Below are 19,263 nucleotides of genomic sequence, written 5' to 3' on the forward strand. Positions count from 1 at the left end.
TCTCTCTGTCTCCCTCTCTGTCTCTCTCTGTCTCTCTGCCTCTCCGTCTCTGTCTGTCTCTCTGTCTCTCTCTCCACCCCAGCGGGCCCGCCCCACCACCCCGCCACCCCACCCCCCCCACCCCCACCCCCCCGTCTCTCCCTCCCTCCTCCCTCTTTCTCCTCTCTCTCCCCCTCCTGGCCTCTCCCCCACTTTCTCCCTTCCTCGTTTTCTGTCTCCCTCTCCCTCACCCATCCCCACTCCCCCTCCCCCCATTCCCGGTCCTGTGGCATCCTCATTTTCCATGAGAACTCATGGAGACGGAAGGGATGTTGGACTGATGTTCGCATGCTACCGGATCCCCCTTCCACGGGGATAGCTGCATTGCCTTTGGCAGGCCATGGCGGGTGGGGGTGGTGTCTTTTCTTCTGTATCGGTAGAAATGCTTTGAAGAGGAGGCAGGATGGGCATAGGTCCACTGCCTCACAGCAAGGCCCTTTGGGAGCATTTCAGTGAATCGGGACAGAACATTTTTCTCCGTGCGGGGAGGGAACCGGAATCGGGCACGGCACCCGGAAATGGACCGCTTTGGCACACGGATGAGTGCGAATTTAAGGCGCTTCAGAAACGACGGGTGGGCGACAAGGACGCTCTGCCGCTCTGCCTCTCCCTCTTCTTCCTGACCCGAAAGGAGGACCAAAATCTTCCTCGAGAAGGAGCTCAAGCTCAAGCTCCGAGCCCGCCGTTTCGAGTGACTCCTGGCTTGGGCTTCTCCTGCGTGGGGGTCACAGTGCACGCGTTCCTCAGCCGTGGGTTGCTCTCTTCTCGAGCTGTCTTTTGGGGACAGGGGCCTCTCAGGCAAGAACTCAGAAGGATCGTTGAGGAAACATCGTTTTTCCTCTCCCACGACTGATGAATGCAGACAGACACAGAGGAATCCCGCCCCCGCTTCCACCCCCGCCCCGCACCCCAATTGAGAGGAGTCGCCGGACATCCTTGGGGTGGTCACACACAGCCAGCCTCCGTGGCTCTTCTATGTTGCCAGGCTCCCTGGCCTCCACTGCCCCCCGCACGCCCCCAGTGAAGTTGCATCATCGATCCTAGTGTCAATGCTGTGAGAAGATAAGCTTTTCAAAATAAAATTCTCCCTGCCTTTCCTGCCCAAGAACACCATGAACACCTACTGTCATGTGCAGTGCTTATTGACCCACCTGGAGCAGAGGACCCTCTCTGACCGACACCCTCCCCACCCCACCCCACCCCACCCCCAGGAACTCACTCGCTCCGAGTCATCTCATCGAGGAGAGGGTGTTTGGTTCTCTGTCTTAAATGGGTGGCCCAATGACACATCATCTCCTAGTAAGCCATCAGGTTCACCAGTTCGGGTTCGGTGGCGTGAAGCACATTTACGTCCTCCTTGAGTTTGACTTTGAAAGTCTTGGGGCCCTGAGTAGGCCGCCCCCAAATGTGCCTCCGTGGCACAGAGATGTTTTGGAATTAGACTGACACCACCACGAGAGGAACACTCTGACTCTCTTTTACTTCTCCCCTCTGAAATCGGGAAGAAGATCTCTCACGTGAAAGGGGAGGGGGGTGGGAGGTGTAGAGATCGTGACGAACTGAACCGCCCTCGTGTCTCATGAAATGTTCACGAATCATCTAAGTAAGATTGCTCATAACAAATAGAGGGCATAGATGTTAACGAGATTAGAACGTTTAAGGGGAACTTTCCCCCCAGTGATTGTTTTCCATAGGCCGACTTCAAGACTTTCCAACATCTCTGGTCATCTCTAGGCTTCGAGGTTGGCTAAGTGCCATGACAGGGTGAAATCTCAGCGAGCGTCTACATCATCTCCACATAAGATAAAATACTGAAATGTTCATGGCTCCACAAGTCTAAGGGTCTCCCTGCTTTGGACCTTTTACAGAGGAGAGACTGAGCATGTTTGGTTCCATGCCTAGATAGATCTTGTGCTTTAGGGAAAGAGCATACTCGGTAGGAGCCTGGACTTCTACAAAGTATTCCATGTTCACAGGGTTCACTGTGGTTGGCTTCCTTACTTTCACTGACTGAAGAAAAAAACAAAAAAACAAAAAAACAAAAAAACAAAAACCAAAAAAGCAGACAGTGTCCAAGGACGAGGCATTCTAAAGAAGGAACGGAACGTGCGTGGTCCAAGCTACCTGATGTCGCCATCCTCATGGTAGGAAGAGGACTTTTTTGGGGGAGTGGGGAGGCAAAGTAGAAGATATGCAGATAATGTTTGGGGGAAGGAGAAAGAGATTTTAGTCCTAAAGGTGGTCATTTCTCAATGGAAAAGAAAGAAAACAAGGGACAGGCTAAAAATGGGCACAGACAATTGGAAAAGGTGTGTGAAGAAAATGGTCTTTGGAAAGGAATCTGATCCGTGGTCAGGACTGACTGGATAAGATGAGGATGGATTCAAAGACAGAAATGAGTTTTCGTATCAACGTGGAACAAGTGCAAAAATAGAATTTAGTTGTCTCTCTGTGTTAAAAGGACAAGGTTTGGGTTTTTCTTTCATCGGTCTGCTCTGTCCATCATGAGAGATTGGATTAGGAAAGGTTTCTTCCTTTATCTTTAAGGAGAGAAGGAAGGAAGGAAGGAAAGAGAGAGAGAGAGAGAGAGAGAGAGAGAGAGAAGGAGGGAGGGAAGGAAGGAAGGAAGGAAGGAAGGAAGGAAGGAAGGAAGGAAGGAAGGAAGGAAGGGAAAGGAAGCAAGAAAGAAAAGCTTATGCCTTGTCAAAAGTCATCACTTATTTTCTAGGTTGCCGTTATCAGGTCTCGGAGGACTCACATCAGCTTAGTCCTCTCGAGATTCAAAGAAGCAGGTGTGGCTCAGAACTGACGAAGAAGCTTCTCTCTCTGCCTAGCAAGTCTCTCCTTGGGACGTTGGTGACATGGCTAGCGAAGCACTGTTTCACAGCGACCTATATCCGATTAAGTGCTTTACAACCTTTTGGATATTTTGGACACACTTGCCCCTATATTGAAGGACAGGTGATGTCCTTTGGACTTAGAACGCACTTTGAGTTAGGATGCAGGAGGAGAGGGCCCTCGAAATAGCCCAAAAATGTGTTCTCTCTCCTGAGAAATGAGAGAGATGAAACTGAGTACGTTTCTCGGAGAGGTTCGATGACACGGGAAGCGTTGTCAAAGAGGAAGGAACAACGTGAAGTCTTCTTCGGCTTGTGTCTGTACACCGATGTGTTCTTCTGACTGTTCCAGAAATGATGGGATGTTTCTTCCTGGAAGTCTTCTCTGCCCTGGCATAAAGGGTGGTCTGTCGTCGTCACAATGGAGGCTCACACGAAAGGGACCGAACCCAGTATCAGGGAGATGTTCTCACCGACTTTCATGCCAAGGCAGCAACAACAGCCTGTTGAAAGGTGGTGGGGGTGGCGGGGCACACGTGGACCAAGTCCATTCTGTCCTGTCAACAGCCGGTCGGTCGGGGCTATGGCAGACGGGAGACGGCGGCCCGGCGGCCGGTTGGTTACTCCCTGGCCAACCTCCCCCCTCCCCCACCCCCACCCCCCACCCCCACCTTGCCTTCCTTCACCCACCCATGGTGCCTTGAAGATGACTCCAACTGTACATAGACATTGGCGGGAAGATCTCTACAGTCTACCGGCAACGTCTGACCTGTCACGCTTGTGACCCTGTGGGGGAAAAATTATTTTTCCCTCTGGAAAGAAAACCTCCTCTCTCTGGACCCTCTGAGCCCCAGCCGCTGGACTTCATTCCACTGCCACTTAGTAGGGGTCATCCAAACATTCTTGTGGCCGTAGGTATGTCTCCCGTGTGGGTTGAAGTCTTCCCTCACTCACTGCAAGACTCATGTCCTCACCGTGGCACAGAGACTGTTAAAAAACCAAAATGTGTTTGCCACTTGGGGTCTACCTTCCACAGCCTCCCCTGTGATCAGATCACGGTACCCGCTTCGCTGGGCAAATCCTACAATCCTTCACAGAAGCTCTTGCAAACTTTTTGGAACCGTCACTCGTCCAGTCACGCTCGATCATCAGGCAAGGTCGGCAGAACCGATGGAAAGACTGGACTCCAAGAAGAGCAAGGATGACTTACACGGGGTTGAATGAACTGATGAATAGGATGATAATGTGTATGACTACTTGTGTAAAGTAGGTAGGACGGATAGGGGAAGCGGGGGATAACTTAGGGGGTTGGGATGAACATAGACACGTTACTGTACATAAAATCGGTAATCAACAAGCAAGCGCCTCCTACCATACAGCACAGGAAACTCTACTCAATACTTTGTAATAAGCCTATGAGAGAAAAGAATCTGAAAAACAAAACCTATATAAAATACCTATATATATATATATATATATATATATATATATATATATACATATACACACACACGTATGTATATGTACATATATACGTGTGTGTATATACATACACATATATATGTGTATATACATATATATATGTATATATATACATATATATATACATGTATATGTATATATACATACATGTATATATATATATATATATATATATACATATATATATGGAGAGAGAGAGAGAGAGAGAGAGAGAGGGAGGGAGGGAGGGAGGGAGGGAGAGAGAGAGAGAGAGAGAGAGAGAGAGAGAGAGAGGGAGAGAGAGAGGGAGGGAGAGAGGGAGGGCGAGGGAGAGAGGGAGGGGGAGGGAGACAGAGAGACAGAGAGACAGAGACAGAGAGACAGACGGATTAGGACTGATTCTTAAATCTTTTGTTTTCCAGATACAAGGAAAAACAAACAAACAAAACCCAATTTTGTGTTTTGTTTTTCTTTTTGAAGATGGGCATCCATTTGGTAACTTATACCTCTGTCAGCAGGATGGAACCGCTGATCTTTTTCTCCCTACCTTCCTTAATTCAGAAACTCTCAGTGAGGCTTCTTATTTCCTTGGCAACAGAGTTATTTGCATACATTACTTGGAGGCCAAAATTATGTTTCCATAAAACGGGGATACTCACTTGTGGATATGAAGTTCTGGAGCTACTCGTTTCCCTTAGGGTGTTGTTCTTAACCTGAAAACTGGACTGCCTCCCGAAGTTTTTTGAGTTCCCTCCAATATCTGGCTGGCTACGGCTCTCTCCATGAACGTTTGCCATTTTCGCCCACCCTTTTGACTTGGCCTCACTGAGAACTAAAATGGCCCTTTGCCTGAAGCCGTGCAAACGGAAGCTAGAGAACTTGACGAAACGGCCACAACGGCTCCTATGGAAACAATCCTCGTGCCTGTTTCTTTGAGAGCCACTCCGAAATTTGAACCAAACACCCGATGACATCATCAGAGGTGTTTCAGACTTCTAAAGTTGCTTCGACCCTGACATCTAGAACTCTCCTTCACACACACACACACACACACACACACACACACACACACACTCACACCTACACACACGAGTCACCAGCTCAGCTTTAATATGTTCCAAGGAACTTTCAGAGGAGGGAACGGTTGGGCTCCAGAGTAGGCCGCCCCAAAATGTGCCTCCATGCTCTATTGATTATTTTGAATTCAAGTGACTTAAGGACCGGCCAGCACAAGAGGGACACACTGGCCCTCCTTTCTGTCCTCCTGCGGAGGAAGATCTCAAGTGAAGACATCATCTGCTTCCATGCAATGTCCATGATTCTCAAATGGTGTAGTGGGGTTTCCTGGGTTAGGAAAAGGAGGGGACACCTTTTGCTTGGATGAAAGGCCTGTTTCTCACACAACCTCCTCCCATCCCTTAGCTCTCTCCCTCCTTCCCTCCCTGCAGTTTGGAGGGGGCAGCCTAAGGGTGGGGAAATTGGGGAAAGAAAAAAGACAGAGCCATTCATTAAAGAGAAGCTCGAGGCAAAGTCAAAGGCTCCGACTTGACCGGAGAGCTTTCTGCATTTGAATGGAGCGATTGAACGAGGCCCTGCCGAATGAATCGTCCGGACCTCCCCTCCCCCGCTCCTGGCAAAGGTCAGTCCAGGGGACTTAGGAAGGAGCTCTGGAGAAGGAACGGGGGGGTGGGGGTGGGGGTGGGGGTGGGGGCGGGACCAACAGACAATAGCTGCTGACTGCCTGCCTGCCTGCCTGCCGGGCTGAGGCCTGAGGCCTGAGGCCTGAGGACCACCACGCTGGCTCCTGCAACACAATCCCTTCCAAGAAACTGCTGTGATGACTATTTGGCAGTGAAGGATCCAATCTGAACTCTCTTGGCCTAGTTCTGCAAAAGGCCCGAGTCTCAGCTACGACAGATTCTCTGGATTTCTTGGCACATGGACTGACCCGCACCCTCCCGTCCTGTCAGATCCTCCTTTGTACACACGCCTCCACTCACTGGAAGGGTTCTTTGGCCTCGTCCAGAAAACGAACACACAAAAAGAAACACACAAACAGACTGAAATGATGTGTTGGTATTTATTGGAAAGAAACAGGGTCCTCTCACACACCTGAGGGCAGGAAGCGAAGGCAGGTTCTCGGCCGGAGGGGGACGGGGTGTGAACCGAGGTCGGTCAGCGGCCCCCTGCCCCCGCTTCTCTCCCAGGTCACGTGGGCCCCCCTTCCCCGCCTCTCTCTGCGACCCCCCACCCCCACCCCACCCCACCCCACCCCACCCCACGCCCTGGTTCTGATATTTCACTCGGGGAGACTTCTCTAGGCCGGCCGAGATACCAGCTTGCTGTCCTGCCGTTTCATGTCCATCTCTATCAGCCATGCCCAAAAGGCACGGGAAGTCATGGACAGCAGATAGCGCACCCAGAGTTGTGTTGTGGTGTGTGTGTGTGTGTGTGTGTGTGTGTGTGTGTGTGTCTGTGTCTGTGTGTGTGTGTGTGTGTGTGTGTGTGTGTGTTTTGGTGGGGTTTCTGTTTGCGTTGTGTGTTTGCTTTTGGTTTGGCTTTGTTTTTTTTTTTTTTTCTTCTTCGATAAACTCGCCCCATTTGGGAGTCGGGTGGAACACGGTGGGTGTCTCCTGGCCTGCCGCCCTAACGAACCCCAAAGAAACTCATTTTGGGGTCTCAGCTAGCCAGGCCCCCTTTCTTGGAATTCTGGTTCCACAAATCCGTCTCGTGTCCATGGAATTCTCAGGTCCGGCCATCGACCCTAAGGACGGGGAGGGAAGGTTTTGTCCCGGGGACACCTTCCTTCCTTGCCCGCCTCCTTGGGGTTCCGGACGCTTCGGTATGCTGACGTGCCGTGCCCTCAGCTCCACCCCGACCCCCACCCCAGCCCCCGCACACACACACACACACACACACACACACACACACACACACACCCCTCCCCCCCCCCCCCCGTTTTTGGGAACTCTGTGTACAGGGGTGGTGTTTTTCACAGCCAAACACACTCTCACCGTAAGACCCGGCCCTCGGGGGACTCCTTGCTATGAATGGACCCGAGGTGACGCGGGGAGTCGAACGGCTGAGGTCCACGCAGAAACCTGCACGCGGACCTTGACGGTGGCGGTTGTTTTTAATTCCTCACTGCCAAGAACTCTCTCGGAGGTGACCGAGACATGTCTTTCAGGAGGTGAATGGACACACACATAGCCTGGGGACGAGCCATAGGTAACCTTCTTTCTCGGAAGAGAAAAACCATGGACGGGATGAACAGGTCAGCGTGGTGGTGGCGGATGGTGGATGAATAGGCGGAGGGCAGAGGACGTTTAAGGCAGGGAAACTCTCCAGAGGTAGGATCCTGATGGTATGAAAAGAAACGTTTTGCATAGGGCACTACCTGAGATTGGGTGAATCGAAGGGACCTACCTCTATGGGCCACCACCCCCTCCTCCCCACCACGAAAGCGCCCCGAACAAGCCTGCTCTTTTTACCCCAGTTGAAGACCCTTTCTAAAGCCAGAAGGCAAAAAATGACCATGAGAAATCTGACCAGCCGTCGCTTGGGACAACAGTGAGGCCAATGAATCCAGTGAAAAGTTGACAGATGGGGCCTGGGTCCCTTGGCTCGACCCCTTCGCTGAGAAGCCAAAGCCTGAAGCCTTTTACACGGGGATGAGCTTTTACACACCTAGGTTTCTTCGGCCAGTGCAACGTTCGTGAAACACGCTAAAGGAAAATGATCGATCGATGTGTTTGCCGTCTGCCTGAGCGCACGCGATACGAAATAGAGACCGGGGGAGGGGGTGTGTGCTGATGTTCGGGGTCTAATGGGAGAAACCTTGGAGGGTTTTTGCCCTTAGGGTGCCTTGGTCTGGGGTGGACTTGTGTGCGCTGAGAACGAGGGCCGTTATTGAAGGCCCTGTGCAGATTTTGGACACCATGATCCATGGAACCCTGAAGTTTTGGAACCTAGAAATCTTTTGGTCTGCATTTGAGTTGGAAATCTTCTCCTTGACAGAGAGAAGCACACGGAAGGAGGAGGAGGAGGAGGAGGAGGAGGAGGAGGAGGAGGGGGAGGGGGGGAGGAGGCAGAGGAGGAGGAGGAGGAGGAGGAGGAGGAGGAGGAGTGGGAGGCGGAGTGGGAGGACGAGGAGGAGGAGGAGGAGGAGGACGAGGACGGGGACGAGGTGGAGGAGGAGGACGAGGAGGAGGAGGACGAGGAGGACGAGGAGGGGAAATGGAACTTCATGATGAGCAGATCAGCTTTTCGATGTCAGCAAGGCGCCCGCCGCCCAGTTCTCTGGGTGAACTGTCTTGATCTTGCACATCTCTACCGCCTCTGAAATGTGAACACAGCCTGCGGTGGCCTGACTGAGACTAAGGCCAGTGGACTGGATGAGGTAGAACCTGAAACCAAAGGGAAGGAAAAAGAAAAAGAAAAAACGGAAACAAACAAACAAAGAACCCAAAAGATAACAACGGGGGAGGGGAGGGGGAAGTGGTCTCTTTAAGAATACAAACCGGTGGAAGGGCTCCCTCACCCAAACACTAATTCGCCGTCTCCTTCGGGACCAACACGAATCTTAAAAGTCTTTCTCAAAAAAAAAAAAAAAAAAAAAAAAACAAAAGTCTTTCTCCACAGATAATAAAAAGCCTTAGCCATCGGAGGAAGTAAACGTCACCTATTCCAACGGTTCTTTATAAATAAGCGAGAGAGCGAATTTTCGATTGTACTACCTGCTTCGTGGCTGACTAAAAGTTTTTAAATGAGAGCTATGAAATCTCTGGTCATGTCGATCTCTAGGTAGGTATGTATGTATATATGTATGTATGTACGTATGTATGTAGGTAGGTAGGTACGTACGTACGCATGAGACAGACCTACAGACATTTTGGTAAAAGACTGGGGAGTGGCCTAGGGCCAAACAGACCTTCCCAGCTAAAGAACAGAGGCCCTGGGGGCCTGTGTCTCAGACACACACCCGCACACCCACCCACACACAACACCCCCGCCACACACAGACACGCACGCACGCACGCACACACACACACACACACACACACACACACGAGGTTCTCGGGAGTAAAAGATTAACTTTACCTCTGTAGACACCCACGACTATACCTAGTTGTCCCAAGACGAGGTGCTCCACTGTACATTGAACCCTTATCTGTTCCTGTGCTTTCTTGCAGAAAATTCTCATGTGCTTCTTTCCCCTCGTGGAAGCGCTTGCTATTCCCCATAGGTAGCCACCGTGCAACCGGCTGCTGCAGATCCGATCATTTGGAGGATTTCTGGAAATGATTGGTGATCCCGAGACAAACTCTCCCTTCCGTGATCAGAGCAACTCGTGGAGGTGTCTCTCCCCGCCCCACCCCACCCCCCCACCCCCTCACCCCCACACCGCCTTCTCCCTTGTGTACCAGCTGTCTCTTTTAATAAAAATAATAATAATAATAATAATAAAATAAATAATAATAAAAAAGTGTTGCTTTGCTGACCTTAGAGTCTTGTGGAAGCGATCTTCGTTTCTATGGCACTGCTGTGCAAGAATCTGGAAACGGCCTGGTAACAGGTACGTCTCTAGCTCCCTTCTAGAGCTGGCCTGTTCCTACGTACAGATCCGAGTGCCACAATTAACTTGGGAAAGAGCTCTCTTGAAGGGCCTAGGAGGAAGCACCCCCGAATTATTCAGTCTACTAGAGAGGGACCCAAAGGGTTTTGCAAGTTCACGTGATCTAGGATGAACCCTCCGGCTGAGAATAGCCAAGGTCAAGGTATGGGTTTTATGAAACTAGGCATGTCTTTAGGGTGATCGGCATTCGAGGTCATCCTTTTCTTCTACCTATCTACGTCGACCCCAAATCCAATAAGTTCACGGGAGTGAACCAAGTTCGTCAGCAAGAAAAAGAACTTGGGGATGATGGCTGACACCGTCTAAAGTCTCAGGAAATGTTCACGGGTCATCTCGTCATCATGGGATTTAGAACAAGTGATTTCGATCGCTCTAGGTGGAGGAACTCCTTAAGGAAGTTTATGTTTTTTGGTATGTCTACTTTCAAACAGTTTCTCCCAGACCTTTTGGGTCACTTCAGGAACTTTAGAGTTGGTGTAAGCGGAATGATGGGGAGGGAATCCGTGGAACGTCTAGATCGTTTCCAAAGATGACCTACGGAAACGTTCGTGGCTCAACAAGTCTCAGTGGACCTACGTCGGTCTCCTCATTACAGAAAGACTAAAGATGTTCCGATGTATGAGTCCACACCTCTAGCATCACTTTGGGGAAAAAACATTTTTAAAAAGTGATGCTGTGTGAAAATGTACGCTTCTAGACGTGGTGAAATGGAATCATCCATTTGCCGGTCCAGAAACACTGGTGTCACAAACCCCGTTCACCACGGCTTCCTAGTTCCTGTTCGTGACCGATTCAGGTTTCTAAGGGTTCCGAATTCTTATTGTCTTTTTCTTCTTTTCTTCTCCATTCTTGGCTCAAAGAACTTTACGTTCCAAAAATATATTTTTTTTTACCTACCAAATCATAGATTGTTCCAAAAACTTTTAGGTTGAGAGATTCTTTCTTTTCTTTCTTTCTTTCTTTCTTTCTTTCTTTCTTTCTTTCTTTCTGTCTTTCTCTCTTTCTTTCTCTCTCTTTCTCCCTTTCCTTCTCTCTCTCTTTCTCTCTCTCTCTCTCTTTCTCTCTCCCGTTCTTTCTGTCTTTCTCTCTCTCTTTCTTTCTCTCTCTCTCCCTTTCCTTCTCTCTCTCTTTCTCTCTCTCTTTCGCTCTTTCCCTCTCTCTTTCTCTCTCTCTCTCTCTCTCTCTTTCTTTCTCTCTTTCACTCTTTCCCTCTCTCTTTCTTTCTCTTTCTTTCCCTCTTCTTTCTTTCTCTCTTTCTTTCTTTTTCCCCCCAAGTCTGTGCGTCGTGTTTCTTTCACTTTGTCCTGTTCCTAGGTACTAGGGATTTCTTTTTAATTCCATTAGTTTAAATAAGGGGGCTTTGCAGTTTTGGGCGAAAGCATCAGAAATTTTTTTTCTCATTAAGTGTCGGAATGTTGTTTGCCGGAGATGAGGCTCTCCTTCTCTCAGATGACTGACGATTGAACGGAGGAAAAAAGTACACATGAGTGTGTTCACGAACGCTTACTGATGTTTCAGAGGACCTTAACTTCAAAACAGACACCCCAAGCCTCCCCCCCTTCCCCGCCCTGGCCCTGTAAAATTCATGTGAAGTGGAGAGAAAACCTTGCTAAAAATCATGTTGCTTTTCGTCCGATCAACATGGTGCATGGATTTCCTAGCAGAAACCTAAGCGAGGTGCATGTTCATCATTCAGCAGAATTCTAATTTGCTAGTTCTGAGGAAAACTACTAAAACGAATGAGGAGAACACACCTTCCCATGCAATCCTTAGGGAAAGCTCCCGCCAAATTTAATGAAAGGAAACTTGGTTTGGAAACAAACGCGTCTTCATTTGGTGACCTTTGGTAGAAATGAGGGGAGAGAGAGAGACAGAGAGACAGAGAGACAGAGAGAGAGAGAGACAGAGAGAGAGAGAGAGACAGAGAGACAGACAGAGAGAGAGAGAGAGAGAGAGAGAGAGACAGAGGCAGAGGCAGAGACAGAGAGAGAGAGAGAGAGAGAGAGAGAGAGAGGTCTCACTTTCCATGGTTCCAGTGTGCACACATTTCAATGATTAGCTGAAATCGCACCAAGAACCTAACTGCGTGTTTCAAATGTCAATTTCCACAACGGATGAATGGCAGCTGTGTGAAGTCCAAAGTTTGCTGCTGCCTGTTCAGTCTGCAATGACTCCACACATAACAAACGTGCGTGCCCTGTGTCCAGTGACCGATCCTCATTCAGAGCCTGTCGGTGATTGCCTGGTGTGTATGTGTCTGTTTTCCAGGTCACGCGCAGTGTGTCGTTGCGGTGCCCCCGCCCCGGTCTCCCCCCTCCATGGAAAATAAAAAGAAAGAATTGCCCGAGAACGACCAAAGTGCGGCTAAGAAACCCAAAATGATGACACTGGGAGTCCACTTGGATGGGGTTAGGAGACGCCTGAGCATGCCTAGGACAACACTGCCACCGTGTGAGAGACTAGGGCAAGGAGAGCTGAAGAATACAAAGAAGAAAAAGGAGGAGGGGGGCAGGGGGAAGGGGAGGGGGAGGGGAGGGGAGGGGGAGTGGGGGAGGACAGGATGAAGATGATGTCTCCGGGCGATGACGTTGGTGAAAATGCTCCCATTCAGAAAGGCACTTCGGAGAGATAGTTCAGGACCCAGAGAGCACAAAGGGTTATCGTGTTGGAGGCTGACCTTCCGTTAGGGGAATGACAAACAAACAAACAAACAAACAAACGAAAAATAGGACTGCTTATCCAGATATAGAAAAGATACCACGCCAAGAAGGCAAGCACTGTTGAAAACTGCTGTTCCTAGGCTTTTACAAAATGAATCAGATGCTTTCATGTCGATGCTTTCCATGACAGTCCACTACATAAATCATAGTTTGGCTCTTTTTTATATTCTCTACCCTTTAAATGGTGAGTGAGTAAGGGAGTTTTTAAATATTTTGATACGATTTTTGAATGTCATGGGACAACGGTATTTTTCCCCCGGGGATGAACAAGATTGCTTTTTCGAGCTTCAGCTTTCAGGGTCATTTTAAGGTCCTGAACTGCCCTGCCAAGTGAGCCCTGTGTGTCCGTGTGTCCCTTTAGAAGGGTTGGTGCTTGAGGACATCATGATATCATGTCTTTATCTCCCTTACCTATTGCACTCACGTTGACTGTCCACTCTTTGTCTCACTTCTATCTCTCTCTGTGTGTGTGTGTATGTGTGTGTGTGTCTGTCTCTTTCTCGTTTTTTTTTCTTCAAGGCAATCCACCTTTCTCCTCCTCTTCCTCCTCCTCCTTCTTCACCTTTCTCTCTCTCTCCCTCCTCCTCCCTCTCTCTTTCTTTCTTTCTCTGTCTCTCTCTCTCTCTGTCTTTTTGTCTTTCTTTCTCTCTCTCCCTCTCTTTCTTTCTCTCTCTTTCTCTTTCTCTCTCTCTCTTTCTTTCTGTCTGTCTGTCTCTCCCTCCCTCTCCCTCTCCCTCTCCCTCTCCCACTCCCTCTCCCACTCCCACTCCCACTCTCTCTCTCACTCTCACTCTCACTCTCTCTCTCTCTCTCTCTATCTCATAGATATAGATGTACGGACCCGGACCCCGAGAGTGCTAACAAACAGTGTGTCTGTACCTATCTCTACATACGTATAGGTGTTTGTACAGATACACATGTACGTGTCTTCTTTACCCCCTCCGTGGGCACTTACTGGAGTTGCTGGGTCACATGTTAGTTTTCTGTGCAGTGCTTTGTGGGACTTCCGTACTGTTTTCCCTACTGCTGTCTTTTGTCAGAGAGCCATTCTGTCACCCACCAGGTGACATGTCTGAGCCCTCTGGCATGCCATGGTGGTGGTGGTCTCTCTCTCAGCTTGAAAAAATACGTGTTTGATCAGGAGCCACTTTCTCTGCTTTTACGAACTTGCTGTCACAACTCCAGATCCTGGGCCTGTCCAAATGCCTTTGTCAAGAGAAATGCGTGCGCTTTTTTTGTTCCCCTGTTTATCTTTGTAACTCAGAAAAGTTTTGTGTTTTATTTGTGTTTGTTGTTGTGTTTCTTTTTCGTTTTCTGTTTTTTTACTAAAACGGTTGTTTTTTCTTTCTTTCTTTCTTTCTTTCTTTTTCTTTCTTTCTATCTTTCTTTCTTTCTTTCTTTTTCTTCCTTCCTTTCTTTCTTTTTGTCTATCTTTCTTTTCTTTTCTTTTCTTTTCTTTTCTTTTCTTCTCTTTTTTTCCCCCTAACAAAAATGTTCTGTCCGGGCCTCCAGTCCACTTTCCTCACTAGGTTGCTTGTTTTCTGGAGGCTGAGTTGTGTCAGGCCTTGGTCTGTTTTGGATAGGCTCCCCTCACGGGATGTGCTTGGGCTTGTCCTAGGCCTTTATATGTCCACGTATAGCTATTCCACAAGCACATGTAATACACGTATGTATACTATACGTACACGCTTTTTCCTTTGTTTTGAAGGCCAGAGTAGTTGTATGGCTTGACTTCTTCGCTGGTATGGTTTGTTGTGGTCTTGGTGGGGCTACAGTTCGTTGTCAATACTTACCGCACTCCACATGCACACGCACACGCACACACACACGCACACGCACACGCTCGCACTCGAGGTGTTGCATTGGGTAGATGTGCCCAAACTCAGTTTCTTTAGTGGATGGCTATGGACTCCACCCTCGCCCCCTCTGCCCCCCCACACGCCCGCATTCCCCCAACCCCCGATTCCCCATCCCCCATCCCTCACCCCCACCCCCGCCCGTGGACTGTGGTCAGTCCATTTTGAAATCCATGTTTTCTCGTGACCCCAGGTGCATTTTCCCCACCCACGCACCCATGTGTTGTCTTTGGACTTTGTCACCGTCCAGGCAGAGATAGTTGTTTGTTTCCACTTGTATGGGGTCAGAGTGTATCCTTCCTTTCCTTTCTAGGTTCTGGGCTTTGCATGTCTGCTTCCGACAGACCTCCACCGTTCGAGAGAGGATGAATTCCTGCGTTGTTCTCTGAGTGCTTGCCTGGTTTCGGTTTGCCAGTCCCCGCCTTCCCTCCCTCCCTCCTTCCCTCCATCCAGGCAGCCGGGGATCTTGCTCGTGACCCTCTGGGCACCCCGTGTCGGCCACCGCGGGCCCTGCCGGAGTCTCTGTGGGAGTTGCCCCCGCCGAGGAGTCGCGTGGGGAGCGCGTTTCCTTCGAGGCAGCCTCCCGGGGACGTCTTCCCAGTTCCCCCCCACCCCCGTCTGCTGCCAGGATCGCGCCGTGTCGTGCCGACCCGGGAGCTAGCTCAGAGATGGACGAGTCCGGGCCGCACCAGAGGCCCGCCGCCTCGCCCCAGCAGGCTGAGCTCGGGCCTTTGGGCGGCCCGGCGACGCTGCCGCGTCCTCGGTGGCCGGCCGGCGACAGGGACCCGGCCCGGGGACGTTGGAGCCGTTGTCGGGAGCCACCTGGCGGCCGCTTTTATATTGTCCCTTGTCTCTGGAGCTTCAGCGACCTTCGAGAGGGCTGTGACTCGGCCGCCGGGCCCGAGGCCGAGTTCCGGGAGCCAGGCGACGCTGGCGGTGACTGTCCCGGTGGCGCCCAGGCGTGGGCGCCTCCTGCTGTCGCTTGAGATTGGGCGTGCAGGCCTATGAGGGTGTGACCGTCGCCGCACTCTCGAGCCGTTCTGTGGGGCCGCCTGGCCTGGTCGACCAGCATCCGGCCGCGGGGACCGACCCTGCCACCCGACCCTCCTTCCTTCCTTCCTTCCTTCCCTCCCTCCTCCCACCCCCCCACCCCGCCCAGTCACCACAGCGCCCTGCTCCGGAGGTGGGGACCAGCCCATGCCCATGCATTTAGGCCGGTGGAGGGCGCGACGGGCTCGTTGGTGGGCACGTGTGGGTCTGGGTGGTTGGATTCTTTCTGACCGATGCTTTTCTGAGTCGGACTCTGGAGGTGGGTACCAGGCTGGGCCGCATGGGGTGACCCGGAGAGAGAAGCACAGGCCCGAGTGCAGTCCCTCGTGGGCTAGGGTCGCCTGGGAGGTGCCTCCATGCGAAAATGTTTCCAAGTCCCCCTGGGTCCGGGGACGTGGACAGACCGGGACCTGCTCACGCGGATGGCCGGGGAGGGCGCACCCGGCCCTTTAGCGGGCCCACGTCAGTCCCGGTCGGTGGCCGCGACTTTTTCTCACCCTCCCCCGCCCCCTCCTCCATCGCGAGTCCCGGCCAGGGTGGGGGTGGCGGTGGGGACCGGCCCGAGCCATACTGGGTGGCCTGGATAGGGCGGCCTGGGCCCGGGCGCGGTCCCTCATGGGCCCCGCTCGTCAGAGGCGGCAGAGTGGGATATTTCCTTTTCTTTAACCAAGTCTTCGCCTGGGGACTTGGAGGGACCACGGTACCTGCTCACACGGGTGATCCAGGGAGGGTGACCCCGGCCCGCTCGCTGCCTCTGCCACGTTTCCTCGCCCCTCTTTCCCCGCCCCTCCCCTTCCTTTCCCTCCCCTCCCCTCCCGCCCCACCCCACTTTGCCGCCACGCTCCTCGGGTCGACCAGATGGCCCCTGAGAGAGGTCCGGGGCTGGTGTGGATGGGGAACTGTTGGGGACAGGTGGCCAGGCCGAGGTCCCGGGGAGCCCCCCCCCGAGGTTCGTGGATGGGCCCCGCTGCCGGGCGCCGTGATTTTTTTCGCCTGAAATGGGCCTTTTCTGCCACCAGATAGGTGCTGACACAGTCTCCTCTGGCGTCTGTCGCTGAGGATGCTGGGACTCTGGATGCATGCAGGGCGCTAGGCTTTGGACCGTCGTCAGGCGCCCGAGCTGGCCCTTGCCACTTGAGCCGCCCACTTGGGCCTGCACGCCGGCTCTCGTGTGTGCGCCCCGCTGACCCGACCCACGATGCCTCCTCCGGTCTCTGGCTCACCCGAGGGCGGCGGGGTGAGGTGGCGCGTGGGTCTTCTACCCTGTGTGACTCCCCTTCCCCGCCGCGGGCACCCGGTGGTGGCTGAGACGACCCCACCCTGCAGGCTCCGTGCCACATGTCAGGTGTTCTCGCGGGGTCGTTGGCCACTGTTGCCTGTGAAAGAGGAGAGAGGGGTGGCTGGGTCCCGGCTGAGGTTGTAGCAGGCTCCTCTGGCGAGGGTCCTCGCCGTGCCCCTCCCCCCTCGGGGCCCTTGTGGCCCCTGGCTCTCTGGATTGACTGATCAATGTGGTGATGTTGCGCTCTCCTGGGCCGGGACATAAGTCGCGCCAGACGAGGGAAGGACGTTCTTGGCGAACGGGACCGCTCTTCTCGTTCTGTCCACGGGCCCCTCGCCTCCCTTGTCACGCCCTGCTGGCCTGCCGACAGGTGTGTGGGAGGCAGGGGTAGTGGTCTCTGGCCCTGACCTGTGGTCCCCTGCTTCCTCGCCTCACAGCGTGGGCAGGGCCGTGGTCCTCGGACACAGCAGACGCTCTCGCTTTGCCTCCTTGGCGTGTGCCTCGCGAGCGGTCCTCCTCGCGTCTGTGGGGGGCCGGCCCGCCGCTGTGCCACGTGCCCTCTGCCAGCGTGTGAGCGTGACTTGCTTGGTCCTCTGTGGTGCCCCTGGAGCGCTCCATGTCGTCCCTCAGGAGCCTGAGGCCGAGCGGTGGTGTCATTCCCTTTTCCCAGCGTGCTCTTTGGGGTCTCCTCCGTGGTGGTGTGTCCCCGTGAGTGGCTCTCTTGGGAGGGTTCGAGACGGTAAAAGGTGGGGGCTTGCCTCTGTTTCTCTCCCTCGGTGGGGAGACAGGTGCCTGCCACCTCGTCGCCGTCGTCCTCCCACGGTGTGCTGTGGGCGGATTGACTGTGGCCAGGCCAACGCCGTGTGTGCTGCCGCCCCCCACTTTTGAGTGTGTGTGTGCATGTGGGGGGGAGTCATACACGGGCATGGGTGCGATCGTGTTGGGCCAGGGCCTGCGAGAACGGGTGGTCTCTGTCGCGCTTCTCGGGCATGCTCCCCCCTTCTGGAGCCCGATGGACGAGCCTGGGGATGGCAGCAGTTGTGCCCCCAAGGCTGTGGCTGCGAACGCTCCCGTGGGCCGTGTGCTTACCCATACCGCAGACCCCCCCACCCCCCCATGGCCAGTCGTGGACTTGGCGGCTGGTGGAGTGCCTCCGTGGGCCCGAAGGGCAGAGACAATGGGTGGGGGATGACGCACCCTCGGTGAGAAAGCCTTCTCTAGCGATCCGAGAGGGAGCCTTGGGGTACCGTACCCCCCAGCCGCTGCCCCTCCCAAGCGTGCAGTGGCCGCGTTGCCTACTGCCGGAGCATGTGGGCAGCAGAGACCCTCACCCTCGTGGGAGGGCCTGCGCCGGCCACGCAGTGGGGGCCGTGCGCCGCTCTTTGCCTACCGCGGCCCGCGCCTCCCCCCTCTGAGTCAGGGGAGGGTCCCGCCAGGACGGCGTCTGGTGCGGGTCTGCGCGTGTGCGTGTGGTGACCCGCGGTGGCGAGCCCGAAGTGGGGGTTGGGGACGCACGGACGTCCTGACTGCCCAGTCCCGCAGCCGCGAGGGGCCCTTCGTGCCTGCCCTCGTTGTGAGTCGTGGTCGGGGGCGGTGTGTGGGCACGGTGTGGGTCGCCTCGCTTGGGAGCGTTTCTGGGACTCGTCCTTGCACCACTGGGTACACATCAGAAATTGTAGGGAGCCCAGCAGTTAGGGCCTGATGCCAGGGGTCCCTCATCACCGAGGGGATGAGAATCCCAGCAGCATCCAACTGAAACCTGAGGGCGCACGTTGCAAAGGGGACATGTGCTAACCAGGCAGGAGTGAGCTCACAGCAGAGGGTACACCTCACAGGAACTTGAGGAATCCAGCTAGGATCAGACTTTCACCAGAGGGCCCACATTACCAAGATGATGGGAACCAAGCAGGAGTGTCCTCACATCAGTGGGACCACATCATCGAAAGTTGAAGTACCCAGCACATGTGTCCTCAAACCAGAGGACCCACGTCATCAAGGGGCTGGGATTGAGCCAGGAAGTAGTAGCTTCACAACAGAAGGCCAAAAGAACAAAAAAGGTGAGGAATCCAACAGTTGGAACCGCCCAGCACGTGGCCCAGTGCACCGAAACTATGGGATCCAGGCTGTAGTGAACTCACACCAGAGAGCCCACATCCTGAAACTCTGAGGAACCCAACTGTTTGGTCATCAGAGCAGAAGGCCCACACCCCAAAGGGGAAGCAAACCTGACAGGGGTGTCCTAGCACACCTGGGCACATATCAGAAAATGTTTGGGGGCCAGCAGTCAGGGTCTGACGCCAGAGGGTCCTCATCACTAAGAGGAGGAGGCTCCCAGAAGGCTCCAAATGTCATCAGGTGGCCCACATTGCCCAAGCGACGTGTGCCA

The sequence above is a fragment of the Phocoena phocoena genome, chromosome 21 (assembly GCF_963924675.1).
Source record: "Phocoena phocoena chromosome 21, mPhoPho1.1, whole genome shotgun sequence".
NCBI classification, from domain to species: domain Eukaryota; kingdom Metazoa; phylum Chordata; class Mammalia; order Artiodactyla; family Phocoenidae; genus Phocoena; species Phocoena phocoena.